This window comes from Taeniopygia guttata, chromosome 2 (genome assembly GCF_048771995.1).
Source record: "Taeniopygia guttata chromosome 2, bTaeGut7.mat, whole genome shotgun sequence".
NCBI classification, from domain to species: domain Eukaryota; kingdom Metazoa; phylum Chordata; class Aves; order Passeriformes; family Estrildidae; genus Taeniopygia; species Taeniopygia guttata.
Genome location: NC_133026.1, coordinates 111,617,821 through 111,640,790, shown reverse-complemented (window position 1 = coordinate 111,640,790; position 22,970 = coordinate 111,617,821). Strand labels below are relative to the sequence as shown.

The window sequence follows — 22,970 nt, the reverse complement described above, 5'->3', positions numbered from 1 at the left end:
AATTTGCTGACAGCCTGTGGCCTACTTTATTTATAGCTACACAGTAACACTGATGTGTTCAGAAATTAGAAAGTGGTTCTGAAAAAATACAGATCCCCTAAAAATCTATTTTTGCTATACCCAAACTCACTATTACCTTGAACTCAAGAATTTTCTGTATATATTTTCAAACATACAAATTTCAGTTTCATAAAGAGCTATGAAAACAGAGGTATACACATTCCAGGTTTAATTTCAAATTAACAAAGACACTTAGTGGACAGCTAGCAATATATTGACCAAAAAAAATTAAGTTTGCCTTCTAAAATTCCTCATACCTTACTTGTCAATCCCTGCTGCTCAGAAAATAAAATAACAGTTAGTAGAACATTGACAGGAGGAAGAAATTGCATTTAAAGATATTTAAAGATTTGAGAACTAGATATGAACGTGCATTGCAAATAAAAGACTTCTCCAAGTCTTTGTCTCTGCTCCAATGATTGAGAAGTGCAGTTGACTAAGCAATCTTACATGAAGTTAGTATATACTGATATACCATCAGAAAAACTGCTCTGGCTTCTGTGGTGAGCTTGATAACTCCTGAATAGTAATGACCCTTGTTATCTAATGCTGGAATTAGACATTTTCTGCTGCAGGGAAAAACTGATAAAGATATTTTCCTCAGGGAGAGGAAAAGATCTCCAATAATGATATTATAAGAAAACAAAGAGACCTCCTACATTTTCCTGACCCAGAAATCACATAGAAGGAAAGTTTATTTCAGTCCATGTTTCTTATTCAACATTTAAAATTTTCTATTTCAATTTTTAGCTATGTTATGCTCCTTTTTTGGTGAAAGGCCTCTATTTATGTCGTTTGCAAACTTGTATGTTGCTATGCAATTCTGTTGCATGTCCCCATCTCCCAGCTGAAATTCAAGCTGTAAATTATTTTCTTATTGTTTCCTGTGAGCAGGTTCATTCCTTAGCATGAGAACTGCCGCAGTCAATTTTGCTTCTTCAGAAATTTGATTCTTTGGTGACCTTCTTTCATGTTTTTGCTACTAGGGACTAAAATGCCATGTAAACACTTGATGAATAATTGATTTGGACTGTATTATGCACTCTATGTTGTTTCACTAGTCTTTAAAAGTAGATCATATTTCAGCTTCCAAATAAAATCTTTCATTTATTCTTTTATTCTGTAGGCTAAATCTCAGTTATACAGAAGTCAATGGCAAAGAACATATTTGTTTTACTGAGGTCATAATATTTTCTTGATATTTATACCATCTAAATGATCTCAAAAAAATATTGTTTAAACTTCTTTATCTTGCAAAATACTTCCTTTTAGTTCTTTAAATTTTTCCTTTATATATATATATATAAAATTTAGATGGAAAAAATGTACTTGTATTAATACTTAATGAATTATTTTCTTGTCATTGATTTTAAAACTTGAACTCTTGTGAAATAATTCTTGTGGTTTTTTCTTGTTATGTAAGATTCAGCAGGGTAGATTCACATTATAAAGTAAATAATTTCGATTAGATAACCTAACTTTTCTACAAATTGCTTACTGATATGCACCAAAGAATATATGAAATTTCATGTGAGCTACTCTGGGCTGGTGATGTATTGCAATTATTTAAATTTGGAAAACTGATCATTGTGCTAATACCAACACTGAAGTATTTTATACACGTAGAGGAAATAGCATAAAAAACATAGAAGTGTATCATGGAATCAATGGTTAAATGTTGCTAAGATTCTTATGCTTATATTTATGCAATGTTAGTCAGTCCTCATTTGTTCAAAATTAATCCCAATCATCTTTATTCTGTATGGTATTAGAGTAACTTTTCTTTTATTATTTCATTTATTTACATTTTAAATTATAGATCCTTTTGTTTTTGGCCTATAGTACACTGACTGTGAACCAAAATGAACAGCAGTTCCCCATGGTTCTAGGAAACTGTATTCATTTATTACCTAAAACTAAGGTGTGCAGTGAAGCATCAGCTGTTTTTCAGCTCTATATACTGTAATAGGCATATGAAGCCTAAACTATGTGCCAAAATGGAGCAATTCTTTAAATCCAGGGAATGAAAGCACATCTGTAAATTCTAAGAAAGGGAAGCAGCTTTTGAGTATAGGGCTTTTCATGAAGAACTAGCCTAGTAAAGTTTTTCCTGCCAGGCTGCAATTTAGTAGCAGCTGAAAAATACTACCCAAGCAGAAGGATCAGAGTAAACCCCTCAAAAGCTCTGTTTTGAAAACCGAGATTTAGCAATTTTCAAGAGCCAGAAAAAGGCTAAAAAGGAAAATCTTGATGTTCTATGCTCTTCCTCAGCAGATTAAAGAAGATCATCCTGAGGAGCCTAAGGCAGTACTTTTGGGTGTCTATCATTTGTCTGGAGACGTCTGCCTTGCTTGAACAAGTCAGCAAAGGCTGAAGGAGAAAACAGTGGACCAAGGAATGTTTGACAGTGTCACACATCTCAGTCCAGGAGATCAACAGGGAGCTGCTGGGTGCATAATTTCTAAGGGCAACTAATATTGCTTGGGTATATGAGTTGCTTGAAAGTCCAACAACAGAAAAGAGGAGTACTGAACACTAACTTTCAATTGCACATGGTGCAATATATGATGCCTAGCAGTGATGCTGTTTGAGATTTGGAATATCCAGGCATATCTTCATCCACATCAGTCAATTCCAGGATTCTGTACTCTCCCTGTAAAATGGCTCCAGACATTAACTTCTAGCCATCAGAATCTCACCTCATTATCTCCTGCTCTGAACTGAGGTGTTTTATAACATCTACTTAACTATAAGACACTGGTTTTGTAGACACTTTGAGGGAACTTCCGTGGTTGCAGTTTCTTGTGTGTGATGAAATAAATCTCATAGTCACCAATGATAAACTGGCTAACAGCCTAGGAGAGGGACATAGGCTTCCATCCTCTGTGACAGAAGTCAGAAGTTATTTCAAGACTTCTATTTGTTATTAAGTGGCCACATCTGTATCTGTTAGAACAATATAAAATTTAAATGAATGTGTACTTAAATGCCAGCAGCACTCAACATAGCCAGTGTTTCCACTATAATCAGGTAGGATATTTAAATATCTTCTGCAATCCAGTCTTAATTCAATTATGTTTAAAAATATAATGATTCAAAAGTCATTCTTAGTTCTGTTGTCTGCTACAAAAAGTATTCTAAGTACAGTTCTATTATATATGTAGGTTCAGGATTAATCTTTTATACAGTTCATCATTGCATTTTTAGCTCATAAGACTTTGTATTCCAGTGCTTTGATCACAAGCCTAAAATTGACACCAAATTTTTCAATTTCAGAGACAAAAATTAAATAAATCTCCAGTTCTGTGTTTAAATAGAATTTTACATTTCACTATTTACCACACTGTGAATCAGATATAAATTAAAGAAACTGATACAGGCTTTGTCATAATTTCACAAAATTAACAGAGAGCTAAAAACAATTTTTCAGTTCAAATCTTAAAAAAAAAAATGACATAAATAAATTGTACTATGAAGATTAAAAAAAAATTGAGATAAATAAATTGTACTGCGAAGAAAGTTAGTTGTACCCCATCCAAAACAAATAAATTCAGTCTAATGAGAAGAATTATCCAGATATTATAATTCTTTTTTCCAAAACCTTGGTAATACTCTTATGATAATTGTAAGCATTTGACTCTTTTGTGATCCACATAATCTTCTCAATTACTTTTGTTTATTGCAAAATTAATTTTTCAAATTCTCAGTATATTATTAATCTTTGAAATATAAAAGAAAAAAAAGCACAAACAACAGCAAAAAAACACTCTTTAAAAAAAGTTTCCTACAAAATCCTAGAGAAATAGTGGGTTTTCTGGTTCTTTTGCTTTTATAGGTAGATAACCTCAAATTTCTTATCTGGTGATCAAGTGCAAAAACTACCTAATAAATGAAAATAAACTCTTAATGCTGTAAAGAGTAAAATAATGTCGTTAATTTAAAAGTAGTCTAAATATTACTGTAAGTTTATTTTTTTTGTTGTTGTTTTTTTGTTGTGTAACATTAATTAGAAATTTTATGTAAAGTGTGTGTGAGAAAAATTGTAGTTTTCATAGATTCTGTTGAGAAAGACAACAGAGACCAAGGGCCGAGAGAGAAGAAATTGTATTTTTGAATCACAATGTGCCAAAAGAATTCATACTGAAAAAAACCAGGGTGCCCATGTGGCCAAGAAGGCCAATGGCATCCTGGCCTCCATCAGCAATAGTGTGGCCAGCAGGACCAGGGCAGGGATTGTCCCCCTGTACTTGGCAGTGGTGAGGTCTCACCTTGAGTGCTGTGTTCAGTTCTGGGCCTCTCACTAGAAGGATATTGAGGTGCTGGAGGGAGTCCAGAAAAGGGCAACGGAGCTGGGGAAGGTTCTGGAGGACAAGTCCTCTGAAGGTGCCTGAGGGAGCTGGGGTTGTTTAGCCTGGAGGAAAGGAGGCTTCCAAGGGACCTTACCACCCTCCAAAAGTACCTAAAGGGAGGTTGTAGACTGGTGAGAATCAGTCTCTTGTCCCAAGCAGGAAGTGAGAGGGTGAGAGGAAAAGGCCTCAAGTTGTGCCAGGGAAGGTTAACTTGGATATTAGGGAAAAAAAATAAATCATGGAAAGCATTGTAAAACATTGGAACAGACTGCCCATGCTGGTAACCATCCCTGGAAGTGCTCAAAGAACCTGTGGATATGGCACTTAAAGACATGGTTTAAAGGTGAATATAGTAGCAGTGCAAGGTTGATAACTGTACTTGGTGATCTTGACAGCCTGTTCTGCCCTTATTGATTCTATGATTCCATAAAGTAGATAAGGTGTGCCACATTTTTGAAATTATCATTTTGAATCAGGAGCTTTTTCTTTAATTTCTTCAATTCAATTTCTTTTTCGTTAATTTTCTTCAACTTATAATCCATTTACAAAATATTTGGAAACTCAGAGAATGGAAAGAATTCATTTAGACTTTGAGACTGGTGAATGAAGGTTGAGTTTAACCTTCAAAAACATTAAAAATTTTTGCACCGTGATAAATTCCTCTTAAATGATAAACATATCCAGGTATATATCATTAAAAGCATATTTGGCAATATTAAAATTTCATACTTAATTATGTTTTTCTGTAACATCTAGTCATGAGCTGTTCCCTCTGTATAACATGGCCATGGCACTTCAACTGGCAGTCACTACTGAAGGGAGAAAGATTTGTAGGGGAACAGTGGCTTTGGACTAGGGAGCATGGGATATTACTTTGAAGTTCAAATTGTAATTTTACAACCTGATTAAAAAAATGTTGGTTAGTGTGTTCAAAGCACTGTGATTCCACAACAGGAAATCTTGTGCTTCTCTCCAAAATGCTGAATTACCCAATTCACTGCCTGGAGGTGTTAGCCTGCTAATAACCACACTAATTGGGACCTCAGAATGTGACACATCTAATCCTTGCCCAGTACCAGCTGGGGTGATAAAGTAATTTTCTGTCTGGGAGAGTGGCAATAATTAATGCCAGAAGTACAGTGTGAGACCTGACAATTTGTCACCACAGAATTAGCTGTTTGTGGTGCTTTGCTTCTGCAAAATCACATCTCACTCCAAGAGCACTGAACTCAAGTGTGACTGACTGAACTTTATAACAAGTCAAATATCATGACCATGGTCAGAATCTGTCGTTTTGATTATCTGCCCCATTCTGCATATTTTGTCTTTATATATTTAAATACAACATATTTTTCTTTCACCACCAACCCACTGCACTTGAAAATTTTGAATTATCCTCTATTCATTACACTATATCCACTAATATGTGAAGGGAGTATAGTTATAATTGCCATAATAATCCTATGACTTAGTCAAAGGAGAGGTTTGACAATTTTGAAATTTCTGCTACATTTAGTGATTATGTAAATGTTGTAAGAAGATGACAAAGGAGAGGAAAAATATTTTAAGTAAATATTGCTAATTTTTAACACCTGTAAATCTAAAAATTATATCCCTAAAATGCCACAAATCATTTTTAAAAAGAAATTGCAAAAAACAATAAATGAATGCTGCTCTTGATGAGAGGAATTGGAGGGAAATATGTGGAGTTCTTTTATTGTGCTTTCCTAGTTGTTAAATTTATATTTACTAAAAAATATTTGTCCTCACTTATGCTGCTTACTCTGTTTCTTTAAACATGACCTTTATTTGCTGGATTAACTACACCATATTTTATAGTGAAAAGCTGTTCTGCCAGTTCTGGTTAGGTAGTTTTATAGTCTGTTGCTGGAGAAGTTTTGACATTTATATCTCTATACAGAAGAGACATAACTTTAGTTTGAATTTAATAGCTGTAAATCTTGACATGAGTAATAAACTAAACCTGAGTAGGAGGCTAGTTTTATTATTCTTTAAATAGTATAATTATCACTGTTACCTTCTGATTTAATAAACTAGAATAACTATCCTATAAATATTCCTCATAATTCCTGGCTTTCTTTTAGTAAATTAAGGTGATTCACAGAAGGTGAGGAAATAAAAATTATTTGAATATGTTTATTAGATGTTTCTATTCTTCCAGGGATTACCTGCTTGTCTCAAAAAATCACAGAAGCAGTTTACCATGAAGCAGGGGTTCAAACATAATTATATATACTGAATGAAAATTGGTCATGTTGTATTCCAGTTGGAACACACAATGGATGACAAGACAGGAAAAGTAGCTCTAGGCCATATTATGGGAATCTCCACTTTTTTTATAACTGAGTAATAATAAGGTATCTAAGGAATTAATGTGGAATATTTTAAGATTATCAGATACTTCTGATTGTACAGAAATGTTGGTTTCAACCAATGCTTTGAAAGTGGTTACTTCTCGATTTATATTTTTCCCTGAAATAAAATTTATTCAACCTTTAACACATCATTTCAAGACCATTTCCTTTTACTTTGATTTTTTTTCCCAAGGATCAGATTGTCCTTTATAATGTGTTTTTATCTTTAGAAATATTACCGTAAAAAAAGCTGTTTTTTTTTTTTTTTTTAATTTTCCAATATAATCTCTTGGATATGCAGAGGATTTCCTGAGAAGGTGTTGATTATTTATCAGAGATTCTCACCTTGTGTTTCAGCAAAACAAATTTAATTGGGTAAGAGAGACTGATAGGTGCAACCTCATGCTAAGTGTAGAAGATATTTCCTCTTCATAATGGCACAGATTTCCTGTCTTGTCTTTAAACTGATAACCTACTGCAATGATAGTGAGCTGAGACTGGCTATTGACTTTGGCTGCAAAAGAAATATCAGTCTTGTTAAAGTGAATGCTACAAACACACTGACACTAAACGAAGGGGAGAAGGAAGGGGAGGAAGGGTTTCCTTTATACTTACCAAACCTTCCCACACACAACAAACAAACAAACACATAGAATCAACCACCCCCCAATAATTAAAAATTACCTTTCGAGATTGTCCTAGTTTAGGGCAAATTTGGGGAAAACCCAGGAAATAAACCCCCACGGCCCCTCTCCACCCACCTGGTTCAGGGAAAAATTTCCTCTGAGAGAGAAGTGGAAAAGAACCTGTTTATTCAACAAGCAAAGCACTCCCCAGCACCAAAACAATTAACAACACTAGATGACAACAAAACTCTTTCACCCCTCTGAAGAGATGAACAAATCCAGAGGGTCTTTCCTGGGAGTGGTCGCCCGGGTCTGGACGCTGGGGATTGCTCTCCAGCACTGGGGATGGCTGCTGCAGATCACTAAATGCAGGCTCCTGGTGTTCCTTGGTGTTTCCCAGATCCCAGTCCAGAGCAGGTTGGATGATATTCAGAAAGAGGAAAGGAAAAAGCAACAGTCCATGGAAAGAATTGGACTGCTTAGCTAACCTAACTAGGAAGCAAAGCAAGAAAGCAGGCAAAGCAAGCAAGCCAAGCAAGCAAGCAAGCAAGCAAGCAAGCAAGCAAAGCAAAAGCCAGCCAGCCAGCCCTAGCCTTTTTTAGACAGCAGACCATGGGGGGAGGTGAACCAGATGATAACACGGCGAAACAAACCTTCACTTTCAGAGTCAGTTCTGAAAGCACAGAACATAATATCAAACGTAAACAGAACACACGATTGGAGATACAAACACCATAACAGTCACCCTAGGACAGAGATCTAAGGTTAAGAAGGACAAGTACATTAATTTCTCATTGAAAATTTACCTCTGAACCTCTCTGAATCCACAGCATGAATACTGAAGGTGCACTTAAGTAAGGACAACTACGTTACTATATTGCTTTTATTCTCTTGTTCTGGTTTCCAAAATTACTTCTTTGTGTAACTTAAGATATTTGGAGATTCTGCTTCTTTGATTGCAACAGTTTGAAATTAATCTTTTCAAGAGAAAATTAAAGAAAAAAATCACCCAAATTTCAGTTGGTGATTGCTGTTCAATGCAATTTTAGATTTGTGGTATGGTCTTTTGACATTCCCCCCCCCCCCCCACACACACACACAGCCCCCAGAATAATCAAGCTAGCTCAGAGATCAGAAGCTGTGAGGGGAGGAATATCAGGAGATGGCAAAGATTCCCAAAAGAGGCTCTTACCCCGAGATAAGCTGGTTCAGCTCTCTTTATGCTGTGATGTCCTTGTGGAGAGCGGGGCAAAAGAGAACGAACAGGAAATGTCAGGGTTTATATAGACTTTGGACAGGGTGGGCTTCCCTGGCTCTCCGCCAACCCCATAGGGGTAGAAAGGAGGGTCCAGGGTTATCTTGATCAGAGTCACAGGGTCCTGGGGAAGGGGAAACAGAATGCCCATGAGCTCACTGTAACAGTCTTTAAGAACATAGCATTACTGTCTGAGGAAAGAATAGATAAGCATGTCGGTCAGGCTCTTCCAAGTGATTTAGATATTCTGCAGGGTGGGTTTTTTTGTTGTTGGTTTTTTGTGTATTTTTAATTCTTGATCTTTTGTGTGTTGATCTTAAATTAGTTGAACTTTTTTGATAAGAAAATCAGAGCTGCTACTATTTGAAAATAAGCTTACTTAAGTTCCAAGTTTTTGATATAAATCCTTATAGGCATTCTGTTCAACGTTTTTCTCCTCTATCATCTTTATTTTATTTTGTCGTACTGGACTGCTTATCTCTCTGTCTTTCCACCTGCTTCTTGTTTCTTCCTTGCTGATTATTCATTGTTTAACCTTGTTGATCTTGTGTTGTTCAAAGTCTTTGATGGTCTTTCATGATCTCTTGTTTAATACAGGATCATACTAACCTCAATTCTTTCTATATTGATACAGTTTAGTTTCCTTTCATATTAAACTTCAGTATTACTTCAGAGTAATTTTGTATTCTGATGAAGAAATGGAACCAAAAGTATCAGACAATACCTGAGATACTAAAATAATTAGAAAGTTGATCTTTTTATCCATTGTTAATGAATTATGTACTTAAAAATATAATTTCCTTTCTGAGTTTTACATGCCTTGCTGTGGGAAAAGATGAGGCTCAACTGAAAGTCTACCAGTGGGACACTTAATCAAAAGTAAGTAGTATCTGATAATTTAAAGTCTTATCACTGCTTTAAACTCTGAAGTGTGGTACTCCTGTTTCATATCACCATTAAAAATATAAAATGTCTATTTAAAAGTGACAAGGGTGATTATTGAATGTTCTGCTGGAAAAGAGTTGATGGCTGAATAACATATCACCATAAAGAGACATCTTAGAAGTACACATGAAAAAATATTACTGCAGCTGGCTGGAATGGAGTTTACTTTCTTCACATTAGCCTATATGCTGATGTGCTTTGTAACTAAAGCAGTGTTGGTAATGAATTCAGTGTTGTAATGTTTTCATTACTTCTGAAGAGTGCTTGCAAATCATTAAGGCATTTTCCCTTTTCACCCTGCACTACCCCCTTGGGTGGGATTTTGTCTGAGGGGAATGAATTTTCTTCATAGAAAGTGATATGTGCTGTGTTTGGATTTGTAACAAAACCCATGCAAAGTATTATGCTGATAATACTTTGGGGTGTTACTTAAGGCTGAGCAATGCATATAAAACATCAAAGGATTTTCTGTTTCTCTCACTGCCCCACAAGTGAGTAGACTGGGGGTGAGCATGAGCTAGGGATGAGGACATGGTTGTGACAGTTGATCCCAAGTGAGGGAAGGGAAATTCCATACCACATGACATCTTGGTTAGAAATAAAATCTGTAGAAAGGAGTAAGTGGAGGGGGATGTTTGAAGTAATGGGGTTTGTCTTCCCCAAGTAACCATTATGCATGATGAAGCTTGAGTTTCTTAAACAGGCTGATCATCTGTCTCTGCCCATGGGAAGTGGTGAATGAATTCCTCATTTTGCTTTGTTTGTGTGCACAGGTTTTACCTATCGAACTACCTTTATTTAACACATAAGTTTTCTTCATTTTACCCTTCTGATTTACTCCTCCAGCTACTTGAGGGGGGTCTGTGGGCAGCTGTGGGGGCTGAGCTGCATTCTGATGTTAAGCAACACCACCACCACCCTTCCCCACACAAAAAAGGCTGAAGGTGGGTGAGAGTCAGGGAGGGAGCACAATCAGGACAACAGACACAAACTAACAATAGGAATATTTTATACTACACAGTATTAAATCTTAGGGAAAGGAGGACCAAGAGGGGAGTTTTATGGTTAAAGAATGTATTTCCCAAGCAACAATGTCCAGTGCAGAGAGCCTCCTTTCCAGGAAGGGCTAAACATCTGCCTGCTGATAACTGGTGAATTCTCTTTCTGCTTTGCTTCTATGAGCGACTCCTTCTTTCCTTGTTAAACTGTCAAGGTCTTGATCCACAGGTCTTTTTGCCTTCCTTCTATTTTCCCCCTGCCCTATGGCTGGAGAAATAAACAGGTATACGGATTTTGGCTGTTGGCCAGGTAGGACCACCACAAATATAGAAGATAGAATGAATAAACTTTCTCTTCTGGAAATTCTTTACTTCCAACTCTCACAGAGTAAAACACAGTTAAACTGTGCACTGTATTCTTGAAAAGTATTGTTTGTTACACATTTAAAGCTACGGGTACATGACGGAGCTCAACCCGGTTCGAGGGTTCCATGTGGTGGAAAAGTCTCCTCCAACCCGTGCTTCCAAAGAAAGGTCTCAAGGCAGTTTATTGCAAGCTATCTAAAAGATTGTCTTCTCTGGCTATTGCGGTTTGGTCAGCAGCTCAGGCAGAGGCACACACACACCCTGGCATCCTCTCTGACTCCCAACTTCTTCTTCTCTTCCCCCCGCCCAGGGCTGCTGCTATCTTTTATATGGTACATTACATGATAAATGTTTACAGTTTTTCCCCAATACCTACTACCTATATTAAATGGTGCTTTTCTACTCAAACCCAATCTGTGAGTGCCAACATCACCAAAAACATGGAGGTAAGGAAGAAGAAAGAGAGATGACAGGACAGGCCAAAATCCCTCCATCTTAAAACCTCTGACCCCCCTGTACAAAACAGAAACACCCCCCCTCCTCCCATACAGGTATTAAAATCCCCCTGTACAGCACTAAAAAATTCTTCCCTCTACTTTGTGACTACTTCTACTATAATATCTAAACTTTTGTGACTTCTTGTTATTCCTGCAAAGTTGGTAAATCATTCCGTGGTTCAAACCCAAAATCACAGCTTTCCAGCTGCCAGCCAGGGTCTCAAATGCTTCTGACCTGGGCCAGGAACCTCCAAAAATGTCTGAGGGACATTTTGAGTTCCAACAGATACATTATATCCTTTTGTTGTTTTTTCCACTTGTAAATAGTGGCTGCTTCATTAAACCCCTTTTTCTTCAGAAAATTTACAGCAGATCAGCATACACAGAGAATATTGTTAAACAATCCGGAAATACTTTATTTATTCACAAACAAATGGGAGGAAATTCTTACTGTTAAAGGGAGAACATTGATTTCTAGATTTTTTTTCTCCTTAAAACAAAATGTATGCATAGAAATGTGGGATAGAATATTTCATGTTTAAAGTCTTCATACAAAGTCTTCTACCCATAGTTACAACTATGACCTAAAAGAGTAAAAAAGGTATGGTTTAAATTCATCAGTTATCTTATAAAGGCTTAGAGAAATACTCTCAATTTAGTTTAAAATCCTTATTTTCACTTAGATAAACCATAGGTATAAATATGACCACAGCCATGTTTCAGATGTCAGGCTGATGAAAAGTTGATATTTTATCTGAATTCACCACTAATTTTCTTCTGACTGCCTACTCTTCCTGATGCCAAGGGTTAATTGGAGGTATTAACTTCTTTGTACTCACTTTTATTACATTTCTAAAGTGTAAATATACCTGGTTCCAGTGAAGTGTCTTATATCAGAAGAAAACAAATAGTTATATATTTTTGGGGGGGAAATGTAATACTGTCAAAACAGAAAATATTTTACCATTACCGTTAATTTCTACATAATGAATCTATACTATTTTCTCTTTTTTTTTTCTTTTTTCTTTCTTTCTTATTTTTTCTGTTTCCTAATGTCTATATTATAACTATTGAAGAAATATCTACTTGGTTTTTATTATAATTTTTTGACTGAGTGAGCTATTGAAATTCTTAGACATTGTTGTGCACTTCAAAATTTCAAAAATTATTCATGTCTATGAAGAGAACCTGGTGTGAGAAATTGGATTAGCACTTGTAACCTGTCTGATGATATCTCAAAGGGATTGTAACAAAAGCCCATATTCCTCCATATGGTGGGCCTCCCTTATTCTCTGTATGTATATTTCCTACATCTCTCGCACTGTCTTTTACTTTATAACTGTGGAGAAGGTTTAATATTCCTTTATTTTTTAGAGAGGTTCATAATTAGGATAGCTATCCCTTTATACATTTACTCCACCACAAAAATTGCCACTCTTTTCATATGGTCTGCCACTCAAGTGCAAAGAGCTACACAGTCATGAGAGAGACCACATTATGTGAAAATGGATTCTTTTTTTGCTCAACAGTTTATTGATCTTCAAGGACAACCAATTTGTGTCAGCTGTCATCTCTTCCCATTAAAATTATTAGTTTTCACCCTACCTTGGTAACCTCTTTTTGGATTGTCAAATTTTTTCTGCCTCCACTTGTGACCGTCTCAAATCTAATTTAGGTGTGGAGAAAGACTGGATTCCCATAATCTGCTCTGCTTTAACATACAAAGAGTATAGAAGATGCTTAGTTTCCATTACAAAAAGGAATTATCTCCTGTGGAGAACAGAGAGGTTCGACTGAAAGCTGTCCCGGAGAGGATAAATTCAATAGGAGGCTGTTGATACAGTGATTCACTGCTTTATGCAAGTTACATTGTTATAAAGACTAGAAGGTGGCAAATGGGGTTGCTTACTGCCTAATTCATCAGAAGAGTTCCTTCTCCTATCAAATTAGTCAATGTTAATCCTAATGGCACACTCATTACAGGGAGAATTACCCCATGCAACACTTGACACCTTTGTTTTTTTGTCAAATCAGTTTAATATTAGCTAAGCAGAAATAGAGAGTATAGCAAAATAATCACAAAAGTATTTAAAAGGGCTGCCAGCATCTCCATTCAACGTGAAATCAGACATCTCATGATATCCATTTCAAAACAAGCTTTAAGAGTCAGAGTTCTGGTTACAATGAAATCTTGCCATGTATAACTGCTTTAAGCAGTAAGCATTTTTTTACTATTGTTCACAAAGCAAACCCCAGACTCTGTGCAAAGTAATTAGCTCTGGAAAGAAACCCTACATCAAGAGAGTTAATATTGTTTTTCCTTGAGGGTTTGTACAATGGTAATGAGACAAGTCATTCATTTGTCTGAAAATAAAAAAAAAAGAAAAAAAAAAAGAAAAAAAAAAAAGACTCATTTAATCATAATGTCTGGACTGCAGTAGTCAAAAGAACTAGGACTAGAAACTTACTTTGTTAAGTACTCTTTAACATAGAAAAAAATCTATTTTACCCCTCATCAGGATTTTTTAGGGTTCAGAGAACCTAAAATAAAACCTTAGTCTTCATTTTTGTCAAAAACAAACCTCATCCTGCTTTGTCTTCCATTTCGCAAATTAATATAATGTGTTTGTATTGTTTTCAGAGGCAAAATGCACTGCATCAAGCTTCAATTATATGATAGTCATTCATCCCTCAGATTGAATTCAGAATAGAAATGGTTGCTTGTATGAAAACTTGTAGGCAAATTTTTTAAAAATTATTTAATAAGATCATGGAACTTTGCAAATTTAATTTGCCTTTCCAGAGAAAATAAAAACACTCACATTACTACATATTTTTTATTATTTAGACTTGGATGGGACTATATTGTCCTTATTTGGACTCTTCCCTGGAGCCTAATATATCATGGGAATAAATCTTTAATCATATGATTTAAGGTCAGATTAGGAGTCAGGACAGCTACTCAGTGGACAAGCATTCATTCTTAGATTAACTTCCTTCCTTTGCTACCCACAGTGAACGCAGATCCCATCTTGTCTTTTAGAATTCTTCTCTAGTAAGGAGTTAACTTCTGTTGCCTTTTTTCACCTACTTTAAATCTTTTGTGTGACTTTACTATGTGTCTCTTGCATTGATTTCTAGTCTAAATCTCAGAATATGACTTTTTTTCCTACACTATTTCAGACAACCTGTAGATTTTTCCATTAAAGTATTACTCTTCTCATTAGTTTTTCAGACCCTTGAAACTGACAGTGCCTTTTGTTCTCAAAATGACAACTCTATTAAGCAGTAAATACAAAATTTATATAAATTTTTAAAAACCAACCACAAACCCAAACCAAACAATACCCCAAACCTTCACTAGTAAATTAAGTTAATTATACTTTAGTAGCACAAAAGATGAAGAATGTGGAGGGAAACAGTTTACAGCTGAGATAAAGATATTTACAGCCACTCAAATTCTCAGAAGCTGCTTCATGTTGCTTGCATACTGCTGTGCTTATTATACTCAGTGATTTCTCAGTGATTTTTGAATCTCACTGTCCTTGTTTGTTGCTAAGAACCTAAGAGCCTTCTCCACCTTTTGGCAACTTCAGTTATTTTATGTACAGCCAGTCTCCCCTATCTCACTAAATTATTTCCCTGTTGGTTCCTCCCACATCTAATGCGTAATAAGTCAAATCTTTCAGATTCACCACCAAGCAAACAGAAAGAAGAAATTGCACCCTTCATTTTCTCAGTGCAGGGATTAAAATAATTTAAAAAACCTCTTACACTGGAGACGCACACACATAATAGATTCTTTTTTCTTTCTTTCTTTCTTTCTTTCTTTCTTTCTTTCTTTCTTTCTTTCTTTCTTTCTTTCTTTCTTTCTTTCTTATTTCTTTCTTTCTTCCTTCTTTTTCTTTTTCTTTTTCTTTTTCTTTTTCTTTTTCTTTTTCTTTTTCTTTTTCTTTTTCTTTTTCTTTTTCTTTTTCTTTTTCTTTTTCTTTTTCTTTTTCTTTTTCTTTTTCTTTTTCTTTTTCTTTTTCTTTTTCTTTTTCTTTTTCTTCCCTCCCTCTCTTATTTAGTTTCCCTACCTCAGCATGCCCCGATAAGTTCTTTGCTTCCTTTCCCCTTCTTACAGTTGTCTAGCCTGTCTCCAAAAATAGCAGGCAAGTCTAGATGAAACCTCTGTTCCTGTTGCCTCTACTCAGCCAAAGTGAGATGACTAATTATGTACTTAACCACATGACAATTTCTCAGTGATGAGAGTAACAAAGGGCAATATGAATAAGTAGGGCATTGATTCCTCTCTCATCCCATTTAATTAATGATTCTTTCTCCTCTTGCCTTCCTGGTTTGTCCTACAGATATCTTCTAAAGGCAATAATGATAGAACATTTTAAATTATGTGTTGCAATAAACACTTTTTTTTTAATGACCTAATGAAATTCAACAGAGTAACTAATTGTGAGCTTTCTATAAAGACCAAACATTTCACAACGGATAGTAAAGTTTGGGAAAAAGATATTGATCAGTGCTTCTGCCAAAACATCCCCTCTTACATTTTAGGGGACTTTTTCAGATGTCAGGTTACAGACGTTAGGACATTAGCTTTGTTGCAACACTCTTGGAATAAGCATAGAAATCTGTGCAAAAGAGGAAGGTTACAAATGAAAAAGTGTACATAAAGTGTACATCTTACATAGATATTTTAATTTCTGTGCTTAAATTCCAGATCGAGGGTATGAACTCAATGTGGAAAGTGACATTTGTTTAAACAGGTGTATTATATTAACTCATATTTTCAAAAGCCAAGAGACATTCTCTCTTGTATCAAACTGGTTTTTATTTGTGCTAATTCTTTATCCCTTTGTTTTACTTTTGCTTTTTCCTTTCTTGTTATTTCCTAATCTCTAGGAGTTTTTTTTACCGCCAAGCTTAAAATCACCTTCCTGGATGTCCTTATGCTTCATTCTTGCATTCTATACCTCATACATTACATATGTTTTAAAACTAAGAAAATTTTAAAAAAATTAATATGCCAAAATAAAATCTGTTAATTAAGAAAAGCAGGACGTTTTTCTGTAACATAGAAGTATTTAAATCAGTGTTTCACAAGAAAATCATTACATTTATATTATCTGCTGCTTCAAGTGTCCTTGCTTAAGTAAAATAGGTTATTAATAAAGCAATGTAAGACTAGAAAGAGCTCCTAACTCATTTGACACTTACAGTAAAAATTGTAAGTACTGCTTCTGATTTTATATATCCAAATAAAGTATAATTAAATGACAGAAAATGTATTAAAAAATAGCTCACCTTTCTGAAATCTTGACAAATATTAACTTAAAAATGTCTAGCAGCACTTCCTGTTCTCTTTAGTGCCAGAAAAGAATTTGACAGACTAAGGAAGGATTATCTATTTAATGCACTAGATAAATTTGGATCCAGAAACAAATTTTGTAAATGGATTAAATGCTTACTTCTAGAAGCATGGCTTACTGGGCTAAGTATCAGGACTGAAATCCCCACAATCCTTAAACAACAGCTCTGCATCTTTCTCACCCTTGTTCTTCTTCCCTCAAAAGGACGGATAGTTCACAGCTATTTCAGGTTAGATTTTGGTAATCGCTCTCCAGCTGAGACCTTTGCTTTGCATGGAACTCAAGGTTTCTGATGAGATGTACTCTCTATGATTCCCTTCCCTTCCCTTCCCTTCCCTTCCCTTCCCTTCCCTTCCCTTCCCTTCCCTTCCCTTCCCTTCCCTTCCCTTCCCTTCCCTTCCCTTCCCTTCCCTTCCCTTCCCTTCCCTTCCCTTCCCTTCCCTTCCCTTCCCTTCCCTTCCCTTCCCTTCCCTTCCCTTCCCTTCCCTTCCCTTCCCTTCCCTTCCCTTCCCTTCCCTTCCCTTCCCTTCCCTTCCCTTCCCTTCCCTTCCCTTCCCTTCCCTTCCCTTCCCTTCCCTTCCCTTCCCTTCCCTTCCCTTCCCTTCCCTTCCCTTCCCTTCCCTTCCCTTCCCTTCCTTTTCTTGTCCTTCATTTAAATGACATCTTCAGGAGGTTAATACAAGTCAAATAGCACTATTAATACTAGTTAGCCTAGCATTATGGAATCATCAGGGAATATTGAAGTTCCTGCTGTTTGGTTTTTACAATTGAAAAATTCTAAACTGAAAAGATTAGGGGCAGATATAGATCTTTGCACAAGGAATTTCTTGTTTGGAACTTTGGATTTGTTAATCCATTTAAATATGAATAAATAGTGGGAAGACATATTTATTTAAAAAGTAAGGAAGGGGGCAGAACTTTTAAATTAAAGATTAAAAAAAAAGTATTTATCTGCTGCCCAGGAGATTAAAATAATATTGTAATTATTCGGTATCTCAGAAAAGAAAAGAGGAAACCAAAGGAATGGTTAGCGTATTCAATCTTCCTAGCTTATTTAAAAATTAAATCATATTGAAGTAGGACTGAGAATCAGAAAAGAAGGGAAATTGCAAAGGAAAAGTGATGAGCATTAACTATTTTTCAAGGTTACTCAGCTTGGCAGTGCAAAAGTGCTAATTTGATAATTTGTCTGTACAGAATTCTACAATACAGCCCTTGCAAAGTGAGGACTTCTTGGCTTATGTTTTTCTTCAAATCTTTAGTTGATGACTCTACACATGAGAGAATAGAAGAGTATCATTCACAAAATCTGATGTGGCAGAAAAATTCCTGTAGGACTTTTTTGGTTGCTTTTGGCTACCATTGCAGAGTGAGAGAAGGACCAGTCAAGCAATGAAAAGAATGCCGTAATCTAACCAGTTTATTTTTACCATCACGCTCAGGTTATTTTGTATCTCATAACTTCTGGTAAAAACTGTAGTCAATTATTTTAAAAACAGCCTTAAATCAAAGGCATATGAGGTGTTAGCAGCAGAAAGAAAGGATAGCACATAATAGACACTACTAACAGCAGGGACACTGTGGGTAATGTTAACAAAATTGCCTATTAGTACTGCACACTACTCAAAAAGAATACAAGGCTCCTGAATACATCAGTGAAACTTGGGAATCATGAGCTGAAATTTCTTAAAAGTGGTAAAACCAAATGCTGCAATACTTGAAAGACTAAATCAAGCTTTTGAGAGCAACAAATTATGGCTGGATGCAAGCATGAGAGCAACATAAAAAATAAACAAAAAAGTCAATTAAATTAAGATTGGATGATAAATAGCATAGAATCAATCATCTTTGTGATTCTGCAAAGCAATGTTTACTTAGAAGTAATCTTTTTTGATGTCAAATTAATTTTCCTCCTGACAAATGCTTCATTCACTTACACGTCAGTGAATTAGAGATGACAAGAAACACACTAGCAAGGAGTTATGTTTTTGAATTTCATCTAAAGTTAAAATGGATTAAGGGCACATTACTGTAATTCTCTGTCTCAATGTAATTGATGGATAAGATGTATCACCATCATTTTATGGACTGTCCGTATCATCCCAAGACTCCCATTCTGTATTTTGTGAGTCTGTGCATTGGTGCAAGACTTATTAGTCTTGTTTAAGCAGTTCTAAAGAATCAGCTGGGAGTGTTGATAAAAGAATTACAACAATAGCTAGTAGCTGCCAAGTACACGCATTCCCTTCAAAGACATTTTCAATGGTACATGATATTTGAAAATTGTTTTAATCACAAAAAGAAGGGTGCTGGCTTTCTCAGTAACAAATGTATTTCTCTGCTCTGGATTCTGCAGTTGTTTCTGAGGACTCTGTGGTCAGCAGAGAAGCATCTTGAATGAGTGTCAAAAGCAACTATCTTCTGAAAATCAACACAAACATTGGTTTAAATTGTTCTTGCTTGAATGAGATGGACAGAGACAGATTAACTTCCCTCTTTAAAGTACTAAAAATAGTATTTTATATTGATTAGCATATATTGTATATACTAGATTTTTATGGGTTTTGAAGGCAAAAAAAGATCTGTGACCTGAAAATTACAACACCGCCTCCCTTCTCCCTCCCCACCGCCAAAAAAAGCCCAAAATAAGAACTGAAAACAAAAAGCAGAAGGATTTTTAGGCTAGTTGGCTCATTCTCTATTCTCAAATCAGAGTGAGACTTAGTAGCGGCAATATTTTCCTAGGCATTATGGGGTAAAAAAAAACAGACTGTGAAAATGTGACTGAGGCCAGATCATGGTAATAACATTTTAAACACAATCTTGCTCCAGATATAAGCTGTTAGAATCGTGGTCTTGCCGATTAATTCAGATGGGCAGAAATCTCTGGAGCAATCCCTTTGTCAAACCAAGGTCAATCAATCCCCTTGTCAAACTTCAAAGTCAGACATAACTTCAAATTTAGACATAACTTCAAATTTAGATCAGATTCCTCAATGTCTTTTTGAATCCCGTTTTGAATAGCTCTAAAGATGGATGTTCCACAGTCACTTTGAGTACCCCCATAGTTAAAGAAAAAAAATTGTAATTTATAGAAAAAGCTTGTAATACTTAGCGAAAACTCTCCTTATTTCCTCCTTATTACTGATAATGCAATTTTTTGATACCTTACTAAAAGAATTGCATTTATTTTGTCTATATGGTTCCAGATGCTTACATACTTAGAGATCATAGAAAAGTCCAGTGTATTAATTCCATAGAGCTCAACGACCATAATTTTGAATTGCTGTTTTCAGAATAGTTTTCCTCATGCTTTCTGCACTCTTTATTGTATAGGACAAGAATGACAAAGAGGAAGACAGCATAATCAAACTATACAAAACCTCATATGATAAGAAACTATGATTATATATTATATTGTCAAGTTCTTATCGATCCACTTAAAGGCACATTGACCTTTAATATTAATGTGCTTAGCTACAAATGTCATTGGAAAAGACTATAATACTAAATGTTCAATGACACAAAATGTGTGCATCTACTATGAAGGAAACCAGGGGCAGTGGTGAAAAAATGTAACCTGAATTATGTCATCGGCTTGTCTGCGAGCTCTCAGCTTCTGCTATTATGAAAAATAGAGATTAAGGGTATTACCAGGCCAAAAGGATACTATTTTTCATGGAAAGATATCACTGGGAAATACAAAAAAAATAGATTTTTTTTATTGCAGACAGGAAAGACGGGTAAACTATACATGTTTACTTCAAAAATATTAATATTAGGATGCTCTTGGTATATAATGAGAAGTAATAGCATGATAGCTTACAACAGTAAAGAGTTTATTGATTATGTTTTCTGCCTGTAATTTATTTTCTTATAAGACATAAAATACAGCTTAGAAGGAATAACTTTTATTCAGAGGAGATGCTGAAGAGAAACATAACTATCTGTGCACAAACTAACTCCCAAACCACAATTTTCAAGAGTTAGGGGCTCTGAAGAAGTGGAGATTTTCAGACTGTGCTGGGTTCAGGTGCCCAGGGTACTGTAGGGGTGGCCTCCATAGGAAGAAGCCACAATTTCCCCTATCCTGAGACAGCTGGTTCCAACAGACCCATCACAGGGCACAGCTGAGACCAGCAGCTTCCATGGCAGCACTTCTGGGAAAAAATATTCAAAATTCAGCAGAAAATGCTGGAGGGAGTGTGAGGGGTGTGCTGGAACAACACTCTCCTCTTCCCCTTGGGCTGTACTAGGACCTGAGAAATCTCATTCAGCCTTGGCCTTGAGGAACAGCACCTGGGCTAAGCTGCTCTTGAGCTTTTCAGAGACACTGTCTGTTCCCAGGAACTTGTGCTGCCCAACAAGGCCTCTTTAAACTTTTGGTCAGTTCCAGGACTAATTTTGGCAAGGGGGTCCATTCTGAACCATGTGACTCAAAGGAGATTCTCCCTTACTCCCTTTTATCCTTACCCTTTCCTACCCTTACCCTTTTTCCATCTCCAGCTTCTGCATAGATCCCTTTACATTGATTTTTAATTTAGATTGATTGACTTTAGATTTTAGCCTGATTTTTCTCTTTGGGCGTTAAACATGTAGTAAGTCATAGAGTGAACCTTGCCAATGAACTTTGCCTTGCTTTCACTTTAATATTAAACTTATTTTGCCAAGATTTACCGGTGAGTCTTTGTGTGATGCAAAACACTCATTCGCTACAGAGGGAGAGACAAAGCTACAAGAGAGGGAAAAAAAATAGTGAGAGAAGACAGAGAAGGAGGAGAGGCATCCATCAGAGAAGGCAAAAAGTATCAGGAGAAAGGGGCAGGAGAGAGAAACTGCTGTGTACAACCCACCTGTTTCCAGCCTACTCAGCTGGAGGAGAAGTAGAGGAGTTGGAGGGAAGATGATCTTGGCAGAGTGGGGAGGGCAGATATTGCTTTAATGTTCTTTTCCTTGTCTTTATCTGAATCAATTTTAATTGGTAATAAATTAATTTTCTCCAAATCAATGTTTTGTCTATGTTTTGTCCATGACAGCATTTAGTAAGCAATCTCTTTCCTGTTCTCTTCCCTTGTCCCACTGAGGAGCGGCTGTGAGCAAGCAGCTGCTTGGGCGTTTGGTCCTTAGCCAAGGCCAGCCTGCCAAGGTAGGGAAATTAGGTTTCCTTTACCCAAAGTCTTCTCAGTTTTACATCAAAAAATAATTTTTAAAGAATACATATGGGATGCTGAACCAGCTAATTGCTGCTCCTAAGTGAAAAGCAAAACCCAAAGAGGTGAGAGGTCATTAAGTTGTAGTGGTATACAACAGATGCATGAACTTACTGAAAGAGCTCAGACTAAGAAACTGGATTGCCAGGGTTGATTTGCTTTGGTTTTGGTTTTTTAAATTGCCTGTTACTTTATTTTTCTTATTTTGTCCTCTTCATATCAATGTATAAATATAGTATTATATGCATATAGATATATATATTTATAAAATGTATAAATGTATTAATATAGTCTGAGGTGTCAGTAGGAAGTTAAGAATATAGCCAATGACTAGCAAGTTGTGTTGTATTACTGAAACACTTAGAAAATACTCTGTTAACACTACAAAGGAGTCATTCTCAGTGATCCTTGGGAACTCCTTCCAACTTAACATATTCTGTGATTGTGATAAAAAGAAAAAGAAAAGGAAAGAAAGGGAAAAGAAATGGAAAAGAAAAGAAAGAGAAGAGAAGAGAAGAGAAGAGAAGAGAAGAGAAGAGAAGAGAAGAGAAGAGAAGAGAAGAGAAGAGAAGAGAAGAGAAGAGAAGAGAAGAGAAGAGAAGAGAAGAGAAGAGAAGAGAAGAGAAGAGAAGAGAAGAGAAGAAAGAGAAGAGAGAAAAGAAAAGAAAAGAAAAGAAAAGAAAAGAAAAGAAAAGAAAAGAAAAGAAAAGAAAAGAAAAGAAAAGAAAAGAAAAGAAAAGAAAAGAAAAGAAAAGAAAAGAAAAGAAAAGAAAAGAAAAGAAAAGAAAAGAAAAGAAAAGAAAAGAAAAGAGAAAAAACTTGAACATTTAGATCAAGGCAATGAAGGAACTAGATTAAGTGATAATGGTAGGTGAAATGATAAACAGGTACAATCAGGTGAAATGCTGGGATACTGAAAC

At 35.8% G+C, this 22,970-nt stretch overlaps 1 long non-coding RNA gene across 4 annotated transcripts in view; it reads left to right on the top strand.

The window, feature by feature from the left end:
• The window catches only part of LOC115493883 (uncharacterized), an 87,166-nt gene that overhangs the window by 7,031 nt on the left and 57,165 nt on the right, over positions 1–22,970 (top strand). For all 4 annotated transcript variants that reach the window (XR_012054138.1, XR_012054139.1, XR_012054137.1 and 1 more), the window contains exon 2: positions 9,475–9,544. This is a non-coding gene — a long non-coding RNA (uncharacterized lncRNA). The remainder of the gene's footprint in view (positions 1–9,474; positions 9,545–22,970) is intronic.